Source organism: Penaeus japonicus, unplaced genomic scaffold (genome assembly GCF_977035675.1).
Source record: "Penaeus japonicus unplaced genomic scaffold, GWHDUDI00000001_assembly GWHDUDI00000039, whole genome shotgun sequence".
NCBI lineage: Eukaryota > Metazoa > Arthropoda > Malacostraca > Decapoda > Penaeidae > Penaeus > Penaeus japonicus.
In genome coordinates, this window is record NW_028234441.1 from 15,314,767 (window position 1) to 15,324,766 (window position 10,000).

The following is a 10,000-nucleotide window of genomic DNA, read 5'->3' on the forward strand; positions in this document are numbered from 1 at the left end:
CAAGGAAGGAAGGGAGCGACGAGAGAGGGAATGAGAGAGGAAGGGGGAGGGAGGGAGGGGGGAGGAAAGGGGGGGAGAGGTAGAACGTCGAATAACTGTAAAGAGAGCGCGTTACTGTAGGAGTGGCAATGTTTGCTGTATGTGTATGGTTGCCTGGTATGGTTGTGTGGTAGAAAGGGTTGAATATGGTGGCGATGGTGACGGCGGTAGCGTTAGTGACCTTTATAGTGAAAGTGCGGAAATGATTATGATGGCGATGAAAGATATGGCTAGCTAGAGTGAAAAATGAAAATAATTAATAACAATAATAGGGATAAAAACAAATTGAAAATAAATAATATAATAAGGACAATAATAAAGTCACAAAGATAAAAACAGCTCATCAGTATAAAAAGAAAGCGAAAATAAAAATACAAAAAGACGATAAGAATAAACAATATGAATAATGATAACGAAAATGAAAACACCGAAAACGAAACTGATCGAGAATATCGAAAACAATAATACGAAGAATAGTAACGGAAATAAACCAAGTAATATATAAATAAATAGATAGATAAATAAATGAATAAATAAATAAACAAATGAATAAATAAATAAATAAATAAATGAATAAATAGATAAATAAATAAATAAATAAATAAAAAAGGATAAGGAATAAAGCCATTAGAAAATATCGCATCCAATAACCACTAATAAAAGTAATAAAAAAATCTATATATATAGATATTATATCTATGATATCCACTTCAAGCTCGTTACGTCTACGATCATAAAACACACAAACGGTTTACGTGGCCGCCGGAAGTAATAACAAACGTACGTACGAACTACTCGGACATCGATGGGGGTACGTCCTTCTCCCCCTCCCATCCCCCTTCTCCCTTCTCCCCCTTACTTACCTGTCCTCATCCTCCATTCCCTTTCTATGCTCCCTTTATCTTTCCTCTTCTCTCTTCTCTCTCTCTCTCTCTCTCTTCGCCATTCTTCTACCCTCGCCTTCTCCTCTTTCCTCCCTCTCTCCCTCGTTTATTTATTTTAGCTTCACCTTCTCTATTTACCTTCCTTTGCCCTCCCTCCAACTCTCCCTTCTGTATCCCTACTCCTTCCTGTCTCCCTCCCCCCTCCCTCCTACTCCATCACCCCTCTCCTCTCCCCCTTCGACTCTCTTTTCCTCCTCCTCCCCTCTCCTCCCTTACCCTCTCCTCTCCCCCTTCAACTCCCTTTTCCTCCTCCTCCCCTCTCCTCCCTTACCCTCTCCCCCTCCTTCTCTAACCTTCACTCCCTCCCTCTCCATCCTCCCCCCTCCACCCCCTTTTCCTTCTCCTCCCCTCTCCCTTCCCTCTCAAACCCCTTCTTCCCTTACTCTTCCCCCCTCTCTCTCTAACCTCCACCCCCTTTCCTCCCTTCCCTCCCCCCCTTCCTCCCTTACCTTCTCCCCCTCCCTCTCTAACCACCATCCCTCTCAACCCTCTTCCTCTCTAACCTCCATCCCCCCCTCTCTCTCTCTCCTTCCTCCACTCTCCTCCCTCACCTTCCTCCACCCTCCTCCCTCACCTTCCTCAACCCCTTCCCATCCCTCTCCCCCCTCCAACCCCCCTCCTCTTCCTCCTCCTCCTCCACCCCTCCTCCTCCTCCTCCTCCTCCTCCTCCTCCTCCTCCTCCTCCTCCTCCTCCTCCTCCTCCTCCTTCCTCCTCCTCCAGGTGTTCGCATGAACAATGAAATTAGGAAAACACCTTCTGAAGCCGGTGAACTCTTGTGAACATCCGGGAGAACAGAGAGAGTGGGAAGGGTATGGTGTGTGTGTGTGTGTGTGTGTGTGTGTGTGTGTGTGTGTGTGTGTGTGTGTGTGTGTGTGTGTGTGTGTGTGTGTGTGTGTGTGTGCACGTGTTTATAACTTGTGCTCGTTTATATGTATGTCCATAAAAATAAGAACACCTGGATAAGGAAAATATAAAACAAACTAAGATAAAAATGTAAACAAAGAGAGAGAAAGAAAATGACAGAACAGACACCATGACTTGACAAGGTGATTAGTCCTTTGCCTTTTTCGTGACAGGCAAGTGACAGCTAGACACAAACAGACACACACACGCACACGCACGCACACATGAACATATATATACATACGTACCTACCCTCTCTCTCTCTCTTTCTCTCTCCCTCTATCTATCTATCTATCTATCTATCTTTCTCTCTCTTTCTCTCTCTCTCTCTCTCTCTCTCTCTCTCTCTCTCTCTCTCTCTCTCTCTCTCGCTCTCTCTCTCTCTCTCTCTCTCTGATAATAGAAAATAATGCGAGGCCTTTCTAGAGTGACATACATGTACTATTATGTCTTATGTATAGCTTTACCCTAGCATATCAATTGACAAGGTCGCAGTAATATCTGTTTAACCAACAATGTATGTCTCAGAATCCAACATGAACTGTACAAACCATTTAGGTATAGTTCCTATGCCTATTCATGTGTATTCCCTGTATATAATATGAATAAACTTCAAAATCAAATCAAATCTATCTATCTATCTACTTATATATCTATCTATCTATCTATATATCTATCTATATATCTATCTATCTATCTATCTATCTATCTATCTATCTATCTATCTATCTATCTATCTATCTATCTATCTATCTATCTATATATATATATATATATATATATATATATATATATATATATATATATCTATACTATATATATATGTATATATGTACATATATATATATATATATATATCTATATATATATATATATATATATATATATATTTATATATATGTACATATATATATATATACATATATATATATATATATATATATATATATATATATATATATATATATATATATCTATATATCTGTCCGTCTTACTGTCTATTTATTTTTTCTCTCTTTCTCTCTCTCTGATGAGGGGGGGGAGGTGAACATGATGAGGGAGGGAGGGGACGAAAGAGGGAAGGACAAAGGTGTGGGGGGTGACAGAGGGGAAGGAGAGGGTTGATAAGGGGGGGAGGGGGTTGATAGGGGGGGGAGGTTGATAGGGGGGGGTAAGATACTTAGATTCCCGAGACACAAGATCACTTTGAAGATGTGTCTGTAAGACCGGTTTCATGTCTTGAAGATGTTAAGGTGATGTGGTACTGACGTGGGGTAAGGAGGGTGAGAGGGGAAGGGGAGGGGGGGAGTAACGAGTGTGGTGATTATCATTATCATTGATAGTATCATAATTATCATCATTATCACCATTACCATCATCATCACCATAATCATCATCACATTTTGTTATCATTTTTTTAACTTCTTGAAAGTCTTTCTGTTCCATTTTATTCTTATTTTTTCTTATCTTATTAAAGAACTTTCCTTTAAATGTACCTTAAAATGTTTTCCCTTAAATGTACCTTCAAATGTTTTCCTTTAAATGTACCCTAAAAAAAATTCCCTTAAATGTACCTCAAAAGGTTTTCCCTTAAATGTACCTTCAAATGATATGTTCCTCAAAATGTTTTCCTTTAAATATCCCAAAAAATGTTTTCCCTTAAATGTCCCTTTAAAAAATTCAATTGATTGTATGTTTTTAGTTGTCCTGCCTAAAGTGTCTAGAAGTTAATTAAGTGGTATCTTTGTGTCTTTTCCCTTAAGTGGATATTTTAAGTGTTAAGTGAACTCCATTGTGTTTAATCTTAATGTCTCCCTTTCATTTTCCTTCTTTTAAGTGTCCTCCTTAAGTGTCTTCCTTAAGTGTCTTTCTTTAAGTGCTTTGCTATAGGTGTCTTTCTTTAATTGTCTTTATTTAAGTTTCTTATTTTAAGTGTCTTTCCCTAATTGTCTTTCTCCTCCAATTCCCTTAAGAATGTTTTGCTCTATAAGTATCTTCCTTAAAGTCTACCCTAAAAAGCCTTTCCTAAATTGTCTTTCCTGAAATGTCTTCCTTAAACTCTTTTCCCTATGGTATCTTCCCTAAATAATCTTCCCTAAATTCTCTCCCCTATATTCTCTTCCCTAAATTATTTTCCCTAAATTGCCCTCCCTATATTTTCTTCCCTTAATTCTCTTCCCTAAATTTTCTTCCCTAAAGTCTCTCCCCTATATTCTCTTCCCAAAATTCTCTTCCTTAAATTGCCCTCCCTAAATTTTCTTCCCTTAATTCTCTTCCCCAAATCATCTACCAAAATCATCTTCCATAAATTCTCTTCCCTAATTTGCCCTCCCTAAATTCTCTTCCCTGACTCATCATCCCAATATTGCCCTCCCTAAATTCTCTTCCCTAATTTGCCCTCAATAAATTCTCTTCCCTGACTCATCTTCCTAAAATTGCCCTCCCTAAATTTTCTTCCCTTAATTCTCTTCTCCAAATCATCTACCAAAATCATCTTCCTTAAATCATCTTCCCTAAATTCTCTTCCCTAATTTGCCCTCCCTAAATTCTCTTCCCTGACTCATCTTCCCTAAAGTGCCTTGAGCTTCGTCCCTTAAGAAATTCCAACCAAGACGTCTTCCTTGAGACACAGAGAGGTGGGCGTCTCAGCTGTCCAACGGGCGTGAGGGGGTGTTGTGTGGTGGGGGGAGAGGGGGAGGGGAAGGGGGAAGGGAGGTAGAGTAGGGAGCGAAGTTTGGGAGGTAAGGGAGTAGGGATGGTTAAGGGGGAGGGTGGAAGGGATGGAAGGGGAAAGGGGATGGTTGGGATGGAGAGGGAGGGAGGGAGGAAGGGAGAGAGGGAGGGAGGGAGGGAGAGGGAGGGACTGGAGAGGGAGGAAGGGAGGGAGGGAGGGAGATGAAGGGAGAGGAAGGGAGAGGAAGGGAGAGGAAGGGAGGGAGGGAAGGAAGGAGGGAAGGAGAGGAAGGGGGGTAGGGGGAGGGGAAGGGAGAAGGGAGGGAGAGCAGGGAGCGAAGTTTGGGAGGTAAGGGAGGAGGGAGGGTTAAGGGGGAGGGTTGAAGGGAGGGAAGGGGAAAGGGGATGGTTGGGAGGGAGAGGAAGGGAGGAAGAGGGAGGAAGAGGAAGGGAGGGAGGGAGAGGAAAGGAAGGGCGTAGGGAGGGACGAAGGAACAGACAGACTGGGTAGGGAGAAAAAAAGGAGGGAGGGAGTGAGGGAGATAGAGTAAGGAGGAAGGAGGGGAGAAGGAGAGAAAGAGGGAGGGAGATAGAGAAGAACGGATGAAGGGGGAGAGGGAGAAGAAAAGATGAAGGGGGAGAGGGAGAGAGAGGGAGAGAGAGAGAGAGAGAGAGAGAGAGAGAGAGGAAGGGATCCAGAAAGAGGGAGGCAGGGAGGGACAGGAAGGGTAGTGAAGGAGGAGGGTGGAGAGGGAGGAAGGAGCAGGGAGGAGGATGGGGAGAGAGAGACACACACACACACACACACAGAGGGAAGGGTAAGGAGGGTAGAGAGGGAAGGGGTAGGGCGGGTGGGGTGGGGGGGAGGAGGGGGCTAGAGGGCAGGGGCTGGTTGGCAGGGGCAGGAAATTCTCCCAGCATGGTGCCACGCCGTTGCCTGAGGTGGTCTCCGCGGAACGGTCTCGTGTGCGCGTCTCCAGTGGGGCACTCAGCACCCGGCGGCCGCGCGTCCCTCGCCTCCGCTCCACACTCTGCACTCCACACGCTCTCTACGCACTCTGCACTCGCTACACACTCGGTGCTGTCTACTCTGCACACTCTGTATACACTCTTCACTCGTTACATACTTTGTGCTGTGTACTCTATACACTCTGTACACATTCTACACTCGTTACACACTGTGTTGTGTACTCTACACGATCTATACTCGCTACACACTCTATTGATTCTACACTCGTTATACACTCTTTACACATTCAACACGCTTTACCTACTCTACACACTCCTTCCACACTCTGCACCATCTATTATACACACTACACACTCTCTGCAATCATCACATTCACCACACGTCCACATTCTCTCATTCTACACACTCTACACATCCTCCCACACTTTCCACATTCCCTTCCATCTCTGCATTATCCACACTTCCCACCCTCTACACACCCTCCACCTCCTCCTCCTTCTCCACAAACTCCACACTCCACACACTTCAGACTCTGTCCCTTAGCGACACCCTTTTTATACGTGTGTGTCTTTGTTGCAACGTTTTCTTTTTTTAGTATTTGTTTCTTTGTCGTGTCTTTGTTTCGGTCTTGAATTCTTTGCTTCTCACTCGAGGGAAGAACTTGATGCTTGTCAAAATAATCTACCCATTCTCTTGTTGATGTTCTTCTGTACACCCTTTCCTCGACACCCTTAAATTTGGACCTTTTTTTTTACTAAATACCCAGCACTTGTTTCTCTCTGGTTTCGACACTCGCTAAATACTTTTTTTTTTGTAATTTATTTAAAATACCCTCTTTCATTACTTTCTTATATTGCACACTGTTCGCGTCTTCACACTAACTCATATACTCACCCTTACCACAACACATACTAACTTCAACGCTAATCCTGACTCTCACTCTCACTCTCACTCTCACTCTCACTCTCACTCTCACTCTCACTCTAATTCTCACTCTCACATACTGACTAATACTATACAAGTTATACACCCTTATACACTCTCATCATACTTTTCTTCACCACATTCAACCTTGTCTTCACCCTTAGTCACCCTCCCCTTTTTTTAATATCTATTCATAGGTTGTGAACTATGGAACGCGACTTTATAAAAAGGGTGTATTCACTCTTCACTCTTTTTATCCCTGACGCCTAAAGCAACCCTTCTTTTGCATTCTATTCACACCCTTTTTTTCTCTCTCTCTCCGTGATAGATGGGTGTGGGCGTCGGGTGAAGATATCAGTGTGAAAAAAAGGTAGGTGTTAATACCTTCTTGTTGTTGTTTTGTTGTTGTTGATTTTTGTTGTTGTTGTTGGTTGTTGTTTATGGGATTCCGTGTTTGTGTTCATTTCATGGTTTGTTTGTTTGTTTGTTTGTTTGGTTTTCATAGACTAATATGTTTATTTATAGTGTGTATGTAGGTATATGAGTGAGGATATGTATATATATATGCATTTTATGTGCATATGTTCAAGCACACAAATCCATCCATGCACGCACACACACACACACACACATACACACACACACACACACACACACACACACACACACACACACACACACACACACACACACACACACACACACACACAGAAATAACTCTCACTCGCCTCCTGAGCAGAGAAAAGATGCGTTGATATCACTGTTGCCACCGGGTAGTGCCAGTGCCATTGCAGGTGAAAAGAGGAGGGGGGGAGTGGAATAAGTGAATAAGGGGAAAAGAGAGGAAAACGAATGAGTAAATGTGAGAGAAAGGGATAAAGATGGAGATGGGGAAGATGGGGAAACACAGGTTGGAAAATAGGGGAATGATGGTGAGAGGGAGGGGAGAGAGGGAGGGAGGGAGGGAGGGAGGGAAGGAAGGAGGGAGGGAGGGGGGGAGAGAGAGCTAGAGATAGACACAGAGAGAAAGTAAGAGAGAGAGAGAGAGAGAGAGAGAGAGAGAGAGAGAGAGAGAGAGAGAGAGAGAGAGAGAGAGAGAGAGAGAGAGAGAGAGAGAGAGAGAGAGAGAGAGAGAGAGAGAGAGAGAGAGAGACCGACATTCCACCAACCAGACAACCAGTAGCAATTAAGGAGACACACACATACGCAACCGAGCTACCTCACTACGCAAACTTCAACACCCCCTCTCCTCTTACCCCCCACCACCCCTCACCTTATCCCCTATATCCCCTACACCCCCCACCTCCCCCCATTCACCCCCACCCCTTCCTCTCCCTTTCATCCCTCTCCCATCCTCCCCCCATTCACCCCCACCCTTTCCTCTCCCTTTCATCCCTCTCCCATCCTCCCCCCATTCACCCCCCCAACCTTCCCTCGTCCAATCACCCCTCTCCCCTCCATCCCCCCCAATCACCCCCCACCACTCCCTCCCCCCATTCACCCCACCCCTCCCCCCATTCATCCGCCACCCCTATCCCCCCATTCATCCGCCACCCCTCCCCCTCATTCACCCCCCCACCCCTCTCCCCCCTGCATTGGATTTTATCACCAGCGATTCCAGTCCAGCGGTTTTCTGGAATGCTCAGAGAGTCTTAGTTGATTCTAACTTGCAAACTAGATTCTAGATTCCGGCCTCTGGGTTGGGTTTGATTTAATCGCGTTTTGTGATTGTGGGCTGGGTTGCTTTGGTCTTTGTTTTGTTTGCTTTTGTTCTTGTTATTGTGTTTGTACTTTTTTGTGTTTTTGTTTTGTTTCTTTGTTCATTCTTTTCTGGTATTATCTTTATTATTGTTGTTGTTGTTGTTGCTGCTGTATTTGATGTCGTTATCATTGTTGTTATCTTAATTTCTATTATTATCAATATTATTCTATTTTTCATTATTATTATTATTATCATTATTTTTGTTATTATTACTATCATCATTATTATCATTGTCATTATCATTATCATCTTTATTATCCTCATTATGATCATTACCTTTATCATCATTGTTATAATTGTTCTAATAATCATCATTTTTATATTCACTATTATTATCATTACTATCATCTCTATTATTATCATCATTATTATTGTTGTTATTATTATCATTCTTATCATTATTATTGTTATAATAATTATCATCTTCATTATCATATCTGTTACAATTATTATGGTTATCATCATTATTGTTATCATTATCATTATTGTTGGTACTGTTACTATTATTATGATTATTATTATCATTATCATTAATACTGTTATTATTAATATCATTATTATTATTATTATTATTATTATTATTATTATTATTATTATTATTATTGCCATTATCATTACTATTACTATTATTACTATTACTATTATTACTATCATTATCATTATTATTATCATTATCATTATTATCACTACATTATTATTCTCATGAGTCATTTTTGTTATGATTATCAGTATTATTATTATCATTATTAGTAACATAGTTATTGATTATTGTTATTAGTATCATCATTAGTATCATATATATTACTATTGTTATCATTTTTATTATCATTATCATTACTATTATTATCATTATCATTATATTCATCATCATCATTATATTCATTATCATCATTAAATTCATTATCATCATTATATTCATTATCATCATTATTATTACTACTGTCATTATCATTATCATCATTATCATTATCATCATATTATTATCATCATTACTACTACTATTATCATCATTATTATCAGTATTGTTAAATCACTCTTATCATTATATTTATTATTATCGTTATCAATATCATCATTAATATTATTATCTTAAGCATTATTGTTATCATCATCCTTATCCTTATTATTACCATCATCATAACTATTATAAATGCAATCATCATTATCTAATTGCTTTTTTTTTTCTTACTATTATAAGATTGCAAAAAATAGCAAAAAAGATGATTATGATGCTAACAGTAATGCTAATAACAATTGCTATGATTGTTATTACTATTTCATCATAATCATTATCTTTATCATCATCATTATCATTGCGGTTGTTCTTAACGTTATTAACATTGCCTTTCGCATTATTCTTACTATCACTACTACTATTACTATTGTTATTATTTTTGTAGTTGTTGCATTCATTATCATGATCATTATCATTATTAACATCACTATTATCATCTATATCATTATTATCATTATCACTGATACTTTAATTGTGATCATCACCAAAATTATTATTATTATTATCATTATTTTTACTAACATTATTATCATTATTATTATCTTTATCATTAATATTATCAACATTATTATCAATATCATCTTTACTATCATCATAATCATTATTGTCATTACTTTTATTATCAGTATCATTATCATTATCATTGTTATCATTATAATTTCTGTTATTTCTATCATTATCATCACTATCATAATTATCATTATTATCATTACCATTATCATTGTGATTATCATTATCATTATGATCATTATTCTTATCATCATAATAA

At 39.8% G+C, this 10,000-nt stretch overlaps 1 long non-coding RNA gene across 1 annotated transcript in view; it reads left to right on the forward strand.

The window, feature by feature from the left end:
- The window catches only part of LOC122264848 (uncharacterized), a 227,802-nt gene that overhangs the window by 146,668 nt on the left and 71,134 nt on the right, over positions 1–10,000 (forward strand). Inside the window, exon 4 of the long non-coding RNA XR_015190705.1 lies at positions 6,783–6,824. This is a non-coding gene — a long non-coding RNA (uncharacterized LOC122264848). The remainder of the gene's footprint in view (positions 1–6,782; positions 6,825–10,000) is intronic.